The 12241-nt window shown below is 35.3% G+C and overlaps 1 protein-coding gene across 1 annotated transcript in view; it reads left to right on the forward strand.

Moving 5' to 3' along the window:
- Window positions 1-2715: 2715 nt before the first annotated feature.
- LOC137291717 (uncharacterized) overlaps window positions 2716-12241 on the forward strand; it is a 41747-nt gene continuing 32221 nt past the window's right edge. The window contains exon 1 of the mRNA XM_067823178.1: window positions 2716-2774. The gene's annotated coding sequence lies outside the window, so the exon portion shown is untranslated. The remainder of the gene's footprint in view (window positions 2775-12241) is intronic.

Here is a 12241-nt window from a genome sequence, read left to right on the forward strand (position 1 = left end):
TGAGGTGAATATGTGGAATATGCTTGTAAGAAACCATGGAAGACACTCTGTGAATCTGGTCATGGACCTTTGTGACAAGGAAAAGCCACGGTGATTACAAGTTAGATGAGTTGTAAATGCTGTAGTTTAAACATAATTACTCAGATATAAGGGTTAGAGAAAAATTTGAATAAAACTGACATGATAAGGCAGGCTACCCAGATGTGCCTGCATTAGAGGGTTTCACCTCGATACACAAAACAAGGGGTCCAACGGATCCCATCTGTAAATCTTATGGGTCCTTTCTGGTGAAGTGAGGGTCCTGTAAAGTATTGAAATGGTTTAGTGTGCATAGGCAAATGACTAGGCTCTGAAAATGAACATATTTACGGAAGAAAGAGCTAATAATAAAAAACAATAAATGTAATGAAAAAGAGCCCTTAGACTTCCTTAATTTTCAGAAAATGTGCAAATCTAGACTTGCCACATAATGTAGACTTGCTTGGGCTTTCTTGGATATGTTTGTTTCAGGGTTTGTATGCCAGACTATAGTGTACTGTACCTACAGACAATTACTTCAGAGTCTGGAATGAATCAGTGATAATATGGACAGTGGTCATGACTGATAGGTAAAGTAACAGATACAAATAACTACCCTTCATGTGCTGTAAGCTCTCAGTATTTTTGTATGTCTTCCTGAATATAGTGTTTTTCAATTTCTTTGTTTCTTTTCTACATTTGTTCATACTGGACATGCATTTGTGCGTTGTGTTACAAACCTTGCATTTACAACCCTTTACTGTCCACACCACATTATCCGAATGATAGCTGAAGTGCTTATATATATATAAAATATATATATTTCTATGACAAGTTGAATGTTTTTCTCTGGATATTTGTGACTTAAGTCAGTTTGAAAATACATACGGAAAGATTGACCAGTTATAGAATGTGAAGAGCTAGTGTCCTTGCTGTTTCCAACAATTACCTCATGTATTGATATGAACTGTGTGCTCATACTTTGCCAGGTGTCGTCATATAAAGCACTAATTGCTCCCTCCTGATTCACAGCCCACACCAGCTGTTGTATATATCTTTGTCTGATACATAACAAACTCCCCACTACACTGCACAAGTAGGTCGTGTATGGTCACGCTGCACTGCTCATATGCAACTGGAAAGGAAGCTATTTTATATATTTCTACGAATTATTAAGTGTCCTATTTGAAGTGAATGCTGTTTTTTTCCAGCTCTTTATATAATCCATTGTAAAGATTAAACTGGTTTGTAATCCTGTTGGCTGTGAAGTATGTGTGTAGTTTATTATTTTAGCAACTGTATCATATAACAAATTGAGAGACAACAAAATATTTGTTCATTGAATATAAGGACAATATTGTTCCTGGAATTGCTAAAATTGTTCTCTATGGTGTAACAGTCAGTTGTTCTCTATGGTGTAACAATCAGTTGTTCTCTGTGTTGTAACATTGATTTGTTCTCTATATGGTGTTACAGTCAGTTGTTCTCTATGGTAGAACAGGCACTTCTGAACTGAACTCAACGGCAACTGAATAGAAATAATAGTATTATAAGAATCTACATCGAAACATTGCTCAACGTAAGAAACAAGAAGTTGTAGTCCAGAGAGTTGTATGTTTCACTTATGACTCACTGACCTCTAAGATGCCCATTAAACAAGTGGCAACTGAAAAGGTTTACAAATTACAATAAGATCTGAATAAGAATGAGTTTGATGGAAATATGAACAACGCTCCATATTCATACTTTTCTTTAAATGATGTTATTCTTATTGAAAAAAATCCATTATTCATGTCTAAACATAACAAAATATCTGCCCATATATGAAATAGCAAAACATTTTGATTATTTCTGAATTGCTAGATTATGCAAACATTATCTTAATGTATATTAAACATCTGCCAAGCACCTGTCAGTGTATTCTACTGGTTATTCAATAAATCAGTTATTAATATCTATTTCTTATAAAGAATTCTGTCTCTATTGTCATAAATTATGTATGTTTCCGTCATTTTACCCTATCCCTGACGCACTCTTTCTCCATATCTGTAGCCATAGAAAGACTTTGAATCTTAGCCTTTTTGTACAAGCCTTTCAATCAGATTATGAACTTTGATGGTTTATGTCAATATTTTGTAACATGAATGGAGGCCATGGTTTGTTAAACACTTTTTATCAACAGATTTCAAAGGATGTAATTCACTTGTTCAGTTACATCCTTCAGAAATGTTGAACATTATTTTTTATACTTCTAAAGCTTGTAAAGATTTGAATAGCAATAAACGAGAGTTTGCTTTAATAGTAACTGACATGACGAAAACCATGGGAACTCTTCGACAAACCTTTCAGAAATCTGAAAATGGAAATTATATTACACTTTGATTGTGAATAAAAGAACTTTGTCACTTGTCAGGGACTGATGTATTTTGCAGGTGAGTGAAGCAAATAATGGCTGTAATCTCTTCCTGATTGGATGACGGGTCTGTTACTCAATTTCTGATTGGATGAAACTGACATCAGTATGTTGAAATAAACGAGAGCTGAAAGAAATGAAGCGAGACTTGTTATGAGCTTTAGTCATTGAAAAAGTTGAATCAGCCGAGCGACTCCAAGTTTAATTTCGATGTCAGCTAGTTGTGGTAACCTACATTGCATCATGACTGAACAATAGCAGGGTCTTGCATGTACTGAAAATTGAGCTGATGTGTCAGGGGATAAGAGAATTCAATTTCTGTGAGACTGAAGCAGTTTCCAAGGTAGGAGGAGAACTTTGATATGGTTGGTATATGAAATGCAAGTAGGAAAAGTGTGATTGTATTGCTCATTTCAAAATTTTATTCTACCCTTTGTAGAAATTCATTATGTCATTTATGTTGTATCTGATACCAATGCACAGACTCCTTTTCATCATGTAGGTTTTTAATCAGGCTGTGATTTTTAAATTATTCATGGTAAAGAGAGTGGAGGTAGTCTCAGAGCTGCAGATAAGATTTAGTTCATGTGGGTACTGTACCCACTGTACGCACTGTATGGGTACAGAGTGGGTATGATGAATATTGAATGGGTATTTCACTCAAATATGTTGATATTTCAATGATTTTACTCAGCTAGGTATATATCATTGAGTAAGTTTACTAAGCAGGCATGAACTGCCCTATGTCATACCAAATCAAAAATAACTTATATATAATGGAGATGATTTCATAAAAGATCACTCATCTTGTACTGACAGTACAACACGAGTCCTATGCTAACAGTAAAATTTGACAGCAGCTGATGTCTTTTTCATTACACAAGCGATTTTTATAAATCTATTCCATACATGTTTTAAACTTTTTCATATCTAACTAATTGGTATGCAACAAATATTTTTCAATGCATGAAATTTTCAATGAGTATTTTACCCGGATAAGCAGTTTATCTGAGCCTTGATAGCCTAATGGTTCAAGCGTTTGCTCATCATGTCGAAGACCCGTATTTGATTCCCCACATGAGTATGTGTGAAGGTCATTTCAGGTATCCCCCTCTGTGATATTGCTAAAATGATTTGCTTAAAGACTGTGGTAAGAATGTGCATTATCTGGTGCTGAAGGGTCATGACTTTTTAAGTGATTTCATGAGCCTCAAAGGTGGAGAGGTACATTGGATTCTTGTTGCTGCTATAACTTCTATATCCAACTGAACCTGTAAAGATTTGGGTTAGAACTGGTCGTCATTAACTTATGCTCATCGTAAGAGGTGACTAAAGGGATCAGGTGGTCAAGCAGTTGCCTAAATCGATGCTCATGCTGTTGATATATTGGGATTCAACTTTATCATTAAAGTACAGATTTTGGGATTCAAACCCACACCTTCAGATTCAAGTACCTAAAGGCACACAGTCAGCTGCCCAACCAACTTGGTCACTGCACCTGAAAATTTAAAAGATAATTACTTTGAGAATGACACATCAGCCAAGGCCTTCATTTATAGTTTATATGGGTATGGGAGACCTCACACTTCGTTCAAAAGGGGGGCCATGTCACCAAGTTACACTTGTACCCATCTGCACTATCAAATCCAGCCTTTTAATACAAAGAAACCCTAACTGCATACAAGGATCAGAAAGGAAAATATTCAGTTTGAAACACCTGGGTCATGAGTCAACAAGAATTCCTTTGGCTGCTTAATAAAATAACTGATTCATTATCTGGTGACATTTATGTCACCTCCTGTGTTAGATTGAACACATCAGAATGTTAACTATGCCAGTTTTATGTGTCTGAATCACTGAAACCATCATGCAAAAAGCTGAAATTGTCGGATGTAAGCAATACACCTTAGCTGCAGGCTACAACATGGAATGACGTAGGCATGCTGCAGAACAAGATCAATAACAAACTCAGTAATGTGTCTCTTAGATCGCAGGTTGTGATAAGTAGTCTGTGTTTGAAGTACCGTAGTTAGAGCTTTTCCATAATGATGATCATCATCATCCATTGGATTATTAAATGGTTATAATGATAATGGTAATGTTATAATGTTTACAGGCCATTGCGTGTAATTATAATGTTATGATAAACAAATGATTTGATGATGATGATGATGATGATGATGATGATGATGATGATGATTTGAACCATGTTGCAGATTTCCTGGTTTGTTTTGGAGCATCTCAAGCATTTAATTTTCTTATTTCCATTTTGTAAGGCTCCCTTTGATGTGAAAGATGTTATAAATTTATGTCTTTGTTTATCAAATTATGTTTGGGGACTTGGATGTTTAGTTCATGTATAAAATCTTGAAGATAACTTTATCTTCCCAAGTAACATATTTTACAGAATGAAAATTTGTTTCTTCATTTTTAGTTGAGATTTTGAAAGTTCCCACAGAGATATCAGATGCCTTAGGTTTGGTACGATTGTGTTAAGAGATTTTAATGATGTAATTTGATACTCTATGTTCCCACCTGCTTTGTTATTTAAGTGAAATGGATGTTGGGAGGTGGAGGTCTCAGAGATAGATTTTTATCATGACTTTTCATGAGCTTTCAATCAGGAGGTGAAGACACTCTGATGAATAGTCAGGTAAGCCAGTTAGTTTCACAACGAAGCTCGTCAGTAGAACAGGTAGATATTTACCTGAGATAACCTTGGACTAACTTTTGAACTTTCATCATTAAAGGTGTGTGTTGGTATTCATAAGAATAAGCTTGGGAGATATGATCAGTGGTCGGCATGTTTGTAGATAGATTCTGAGGTAATTAGGGAAAATGAATGGGTTTTAAGAGTTAAAGCATATCTAAGTGAACTAGATGGTGGATGTAGATAGCAACATAGTTAAAAATATTAAGTACTGGAAAAGTGATAAAAGATTTAAAAGTATGAACATGGAAGAAAATGTATATATTTTGGATTTACATTTTCTCAGGAAAATACAGATTTTTTTATCAATAAAGTGTTAAATACCTTTCTGTTTCTGTACTTTGCCAAACCACATCACAATGTGAACTAATACAAGAGAGAAAGAACACAAGGTAGCCACAGGGAGACACAGGGAAATTAGGTAAAATCAAGTCCAGGGGTGACAGACAGGTATGGCTAATATCTACATACTGAGTCACCTGGTTAACAAATCTGATTCTCCTATTTGTGTTGGGTTGATTCCCATCCGGATGGCTGACATAAGGGTGTTGGTTCGAATCCCAGATGGACTAAACTCAGCAAAAGTACTAAAATCTGTACTTTGCTGTTAAAGTCTTTTCCTTAAGTATTTAAGAAATACAGTTTGCTCTTCCACCATGTATAGTGTAATAAAGCACACTTTTGCCCTGAACTATTATATCGTTACAGCATGACGACGCTTGTCCGAGTGCTTTAACGATATAATAATTCAGGGCGAAAGTGTGCTTTATTAAACTGTACATGGAGGTAGAACGAACTGTTTTTCTTTTCTAAGATGCCATATTTAATAATTTCTAAGCATAATTTCGATTAATCTATGGCAGAAAACAAACAACGGTGTCTATGACCTAAATTAAGAATCCTTGCACAAGGCTAACTGACGTGCTGTTCTTTTGATGTGTCATCCCCCTACATTAAAACAAACGTTACGAGAAAAACAAATGATGAACAGTTTGGTGACGGTTCATGACCAGGTTAAAAATCTTCTGTAGATCATTTTAATTACATCTGTGATTCTCTTAAACCATACAAGGCAATATGACCATCTCATTTCTACTACCACCGAAAGTTTAGATCAGTACATTCAGCTGAAACTGACTAGTCATGTGACATTCCACGATTACATTGTGGGAATGTAAACACTGCAAACTGTGTCTATTTAAAATTTTGAGTTGAACTATGAGACATTTTATCCTTCGGAAAACATAAACGTAATGTTTTTACAACTGCAAACCAAGAAACGGGATGCGACGAAGCAGTTTACTGTGGGAGGCTGTACGAGGCTATGGCAACTGACATCCATCGTGACGTCGGTTACATTGTGACGTAATGCAAATAAGTTTGATTATGAGGGGGCAACTGGAATGGCACAGTGATATCAAATGCAAAAAGGCACATAATCGTCTGATAAAGTATTGTCGGCACCTTTGATCTTTCACCAAAGCATCTTAGAAAACATGTTATATGTATTTGTTAAAAGTAAAGTAATAATTGTGGGATATTAATTAACTAGACTTGTAGACTTGTACCTGGGTGGGTGTTTCAAGGATTCCAAAGTAAATGTATGTAATTTATAAGTGTCATGTATAACTACATGTAATGTGTGTCAGTTATAAGTGTTACTATGTTTTGGACAGTCATATACCTGCTGGAGGTTTTGACATTGAGAGGTAGGGCATGTTTGGCCCCCATATTCTAAGGTTATGTTTTTTACTGTTCTCATTTGTCCAGCTGTCATCTAACAAGGATGCATACCATGAGCTCTTGAGGCACATGTAATCACTTTCTCCTGGTAGAGACTGGCCGCTGGTATGGTATTACTTGACAACATAGAACATGTAAATTGACTTTGCAATTCACCAGAAATATGTGATGAATTTCATTATTTATTTAAATGTGAAGCCCTTACATTTAAATATTAGATTAAAATATTTAGTAACTAGACATAGGTAATTCCCCAATATGGCAACATTTTAGAAAATATTTAAAAATAGAAATTCAGAAGAAATAAAAATATTTGCTAGTATTGGGTAAACATACAGGGAAAAGATGTAAAATCTATACCATCTCAGTTTGTCCAATCTGTAGATAAGAAATCATTTAATAGCTCTAAATTTATGATATTATTATGTTTCATTCTGAGCTGTTCTCCCTGTGATTTTGTCATGTTTGTTTATATGTATTTATATGAGTTATGTTTGACTTTCTCTTCTACCACCAAATGTAGGGTTTTTTTTAGAATAAACTGAACTTGATCTTAAACATGAACTTGAACCGTACGTTAGAGTGAAAGAGAGAAAACCATTTAGAAATGGAAAGAATAAATTATGTCTTCATTAATCAAGAACACAGTTCTATTCTACTGAAAGTGTACATACTCTGGTAGTTTTGCATAAAGCTATTATTGCCAGCCCATGGATGGTAATTCTGAAAAAGAGCAATATCTCAAAAAGCATCTAAAGACCTGAGAAACAACTCTGCCATCTCAAAGAGGATCGGCTAATCACTGTGGTAATGAGCATGTACTTAAGTATTTTAAAATTCCATCATTATAACAAAGGCATAAAAGAACCTAAAGACACATGATCATACCTGCGTATCACCCCTATACACTCATATCCATCCATCTATTAATATTGAGTAGCTTCCAGCCCCAGGCACCTAGTACCTTGACAAACATCATGGATCTGTTTACTGACCATACACCACTAATAAAATCACCATCAAAGTGGCCAATGTTGTGCCTAGTCATTCCAATGGTGCTTTGTTTCCGTAGAGTTCATAAATTTTCACAGTTGATTCACAAAATCTGAGCAAATTTACCCACAGTCAAAGGGGGGTTGGTTTATACAGTCGTGATATGTTAGCACATGTATAAATTTTACAAGGACAATGGGTTCTGTTATTATCGTGAACACACTTGATATAGTATTTGAAGCGGAAATCCTTTATTTATCAAATTGTGGTTTTATGTCCTGTGGAGTTCAAATGCCATTGTCGCTGATCACTCAGCAATAAACTCTGCGAGAGAATAATAAAGGAAGAAGTATTGGTGATGTTTGACAGCGGGGGATTGTGGGATTTTCTCCGGAATTTCATTAACATTTATATGTGATTCCGTTGACTGTTATCGTCAAGGTGTATATTTTCTGAAGATGTCTGTGCCAGGGCTGGCTTTGTTTCTCATTCTTTTTGAATAGCATTGTTGACAAAGTGAGAAAGGAAAATATATTTTTTGCTATGTTTACTGTGCCCAGCCTCAGAGACACATATTGTGTTACAGGTGTCTCTATAAATGCCAAAGACGGCCATGTTTGTGGTGTTTGGGATAAACACTCTTCTGGACAACTAACCTTCTTGTTTCAATTATATCCACTGTCCAGATCCAGCTGATTTTAAAAAGAGATAAATAAATTTTAGAAATGTCTTGCAGAATCTAGAATGTCAACGAAGCTAACATTTCAGCATTTTGTAAGCAATACAATTGAGCAAGTCAGAGGTGGATCTAAAGTGTTGGTAGAGAATATGATCACAGAATACCCAAATAACAAAAAAACCTTTCACAGTGTACAGTTAACATGTTAGATGATACAATAAAGGGTTTAGGGTGGATCCACTGGTGCAAGGCAGTGGATATGTTAGACCATAATGTATTTATCCTACAAGACGTCTACAGACAAAAAGAACAAACTACATGGACCATTGCACAGCTAGTACCCTGCTAGTTACCTGAAGATCATAATGCTGTGGTTTATTGTGTGACAAAACTTCAGCAGTGGAGATTGCTCATTTTGATCAGACAGATAATATAGGGGCATAATGACACGATTGTTGATAAATTTTTTAAGCTACATTTAAGGTAACACTACCACATTTGGAAAACACAATAGGATATTACGACTTTTTTGGTCTTTGTCAGGGTCCTAGAAAAAGTAGTGATCTGATTGTCAGTGACTCCAAATACTGACTAAATGCGTTAATCTAAAGCGCTAACTCTTTGACTATGAGGTGAATGTGGTAGGCTTCATGAATATATAGTGTCAAATATGAATATTTATTCATGAACACTTTCTGTTTAATATCAAGGAATTCAATAACAAATGTTATGTTACTGCAGAAGTTCAAACAATTAAATGATATTTTCTATGAAGCAAGAAAGGAATACATCACGAACAATGCCACTTGTAGCCTAATGACTGTGCCATTTGAATCCCACCACTGCTACTGCAAGGCTTGGATATGTTCCGTTTTGCATATCTCACTTTGACACACAACAAACTAGTTCCAAGGAAAACGCTTTCTTAAACATATTCATACATATTCGATTCTACTGACCATGAACAATGAACTGAATTCATGATGGGATACGGCCCATTTCACTGAATATTGAGGTGACTTGTAGCAGGCCTATTGTTCACAGTACTGCATATAAACCTGTACACATGATCTATAAAACAAAACTATGGCATCATATTGACTATTGACCAATGTCTTTTACTTCATGTGAAACATCAGCTACTGGAAATTCAGTGACAAATTGTTGGCCTTGGCCAAGTAACATACTTGTAACAATATCAAAAACATTGCATGGGAGGAATAGCTGAGTCACTCATCTTCAGAAGTTATTCAGGCATTTGCAGTTACCTTTCATCTGTAGTCAAATACCATGGATACATATAGAGGCATAAAATAGGTACGCCAGTTTAGGAGATGTAATGCTGTATCTTCATGATTCTTGTTTCTGTATCTATTTACAAACTCCTTCCAATATGGAGACTGCTTCAAGGGAGCTGTTCACTAATTCAATACGAGACAAAAAGTATCATTTTACATAGTGCTTCAAGGTATGTAAATCAGTACAGGCTGTTGTATCTAAGGAGAAAATTATAAAAGGATAGATGTGATGTTATATTAAATGTTTCCTATGCCATTTGCCATTACAGTACTTATATCTAACTTACTGGAATGGTTGAGAACAGTTATGTAAATACATCACATTTTGAAAATACTACTTTCCTAAGGAATGCCATGATGAGTGATAACACACTTTCTTCTTCATTAAGTTCTACAAGTCTAAGTTCTGTAGAGAGGGCAGGGTTTTAGGGAAAATAATGTGGTTCAGGGACTGGGAGACAGGCTGATTTTGACCCAACATAAACCTTTAAACGTTTCCCTAAGTTCTTGTATTAGTGATCCATAAGTACACAGCTGGCCTTTGACAAATGTGTGATCTTTCAGCGTCAACCATTCAGAAAGCAAGTGTCAACATAGTCACTTATGTGAAGTTACTTAACTCCGGTAATGGGTTCTTTTCAGTCTGGCGTGTTTCCTTGACAAGATCATCTCTTGTTTCATATGTCTATTGTCAAAGTACAAAACCATGCGAATATTATCCATCCAACAATACAGGAAACTTTGTTGTGATAACTTGACCAATTTTCAACTCAACTTGATACGAACATGACAGTTTGGGGTTATTGTTATAGTGGGCTGGTTGAATGTTACGGTACAAATTCTTATCAAAAAGACAGGAAATATGGCTTTATCTTTAGGATTGAGATTCAGTTTATGGGTCATGTGTCTCCTAAATCATTCCATTCCATTTGGTGACATCATACAGACTGAGATGTTTCATTGAGTCAGAATGATGTTGTGATAATCTTTAACATTCTTGAGAGATTGAATTACACCAACAGATTAAGTAGGATAAATATTTGATCATGGTGTAGATGTGCGAAATGTATCACAGGATATGACATGTCCCTAAAGTAAAAACTATTTGGCCCAGTGTACATTTTAATTATTCATATGTTAGGGAACATCCTTTTGTAAATGCACATTTTTTTCCTTTCATTTACTGTAAAATGTATAAGAAAAACTTTTGAATAATATCTTGTTCTTTAATTGTAAATGTGAGTATATAATGCTTTCTAAGAGATGCATGTCTTTATCTGACTGGCAGCATCATTCTTAAAGTTTTTGTTAAGTAAAACCCCTTCTTGAGTGGCATCTTTGAAGTTTGGAAGTACAATACTGATAGAATTTATGCATAACAGCTTCTTTTATTTCGTGAATGTGACATTTTGATGCAGGGTCCTGGATTGTTGTCAAGCTGGACAATGTTACAAGAACCTGTGTCGAAATATGGCACTAAAAAAAATAGAAGTTGTTATCCATAAAAGTGTCAGTATTGCCGAAATCCCTCTTGAGGCCAGGCCAATTTTATGCCTTGTTTTATGATATTTTGTCCACAAAAAACCTAAAGGTAGGAGGGAAAAAATCACTAGTCTAAATACTAAAAGTATTTTATATTTGACAATTTATTAAATGTTTATAGGCCAAAACACAATCTTAATAATATCTTTATAAGTTTACATTTTTGGCCAATAGAAATATTAGGATTTTATTTTTTGAGCAGGAAAATTTTTCTTACTCTTGAAAAAACATGAACGATGGATCCATAAAACACAAAAATAAAGTTTTCAGGCCTGATAAAAAAATGCTTCAAGAAAATGCTTGTCGTAAACATATATGACATTTTAATTTCTATTTTTCTATTATCCCATTATCAGGTAGATAATCCAATTAACCAGGTAAGCTAATTAATCAATCTGCCAACCACAATGCAGTAGAACAACAGCCAATCTAAATAAACTGTTCCAGAGAGCAGATGTATACATTATTCATCTACCAAGTATGTTTAGCTCAACCATGGCATGTAGGGAATTGTCAGTGACAGTGCTGTCAATCAAACACATTACACCTGATGACATTCACGTGGCAAGTTCCCTAATTGGGCAGTTGTTCTTCACAATGCTGGAACAATGTAGCTGCGTCATCAAAGGCTCCTCTGCACCATTGTTGGACCAGTTAAGTGGTCTGTATGCATAACTAATAGAGTTGTTGATAGGTTGTCAACACACATTTGTAGATGCTGTTGACAGCCGAGTTGTCGGAAGCTGATGAGGGCAGAAAAAGCTGATGGGAAAGTTGTGCTTGTCAGTGTTGCGGAGTGGTTGATGGATGAAACTCCAGATTTGGATACTGTGTACATAAACACT

The sequence above is a fragment of the Haliotis asinina genome, chromosome 7 (genome assembly GCF_037392515.1).
Source record: "Haliotis asinina isolate JCU_RB_2024 chromosome 7, JCU_Hal_asi_v2, whole genome shotgun sequence".
Lineage (NCBI taxonomy): Eukaryota > Metazoa > Mollusca > Gastropoda > Lepetellida > Haliotidae > Haliotis > Haliotis asinina.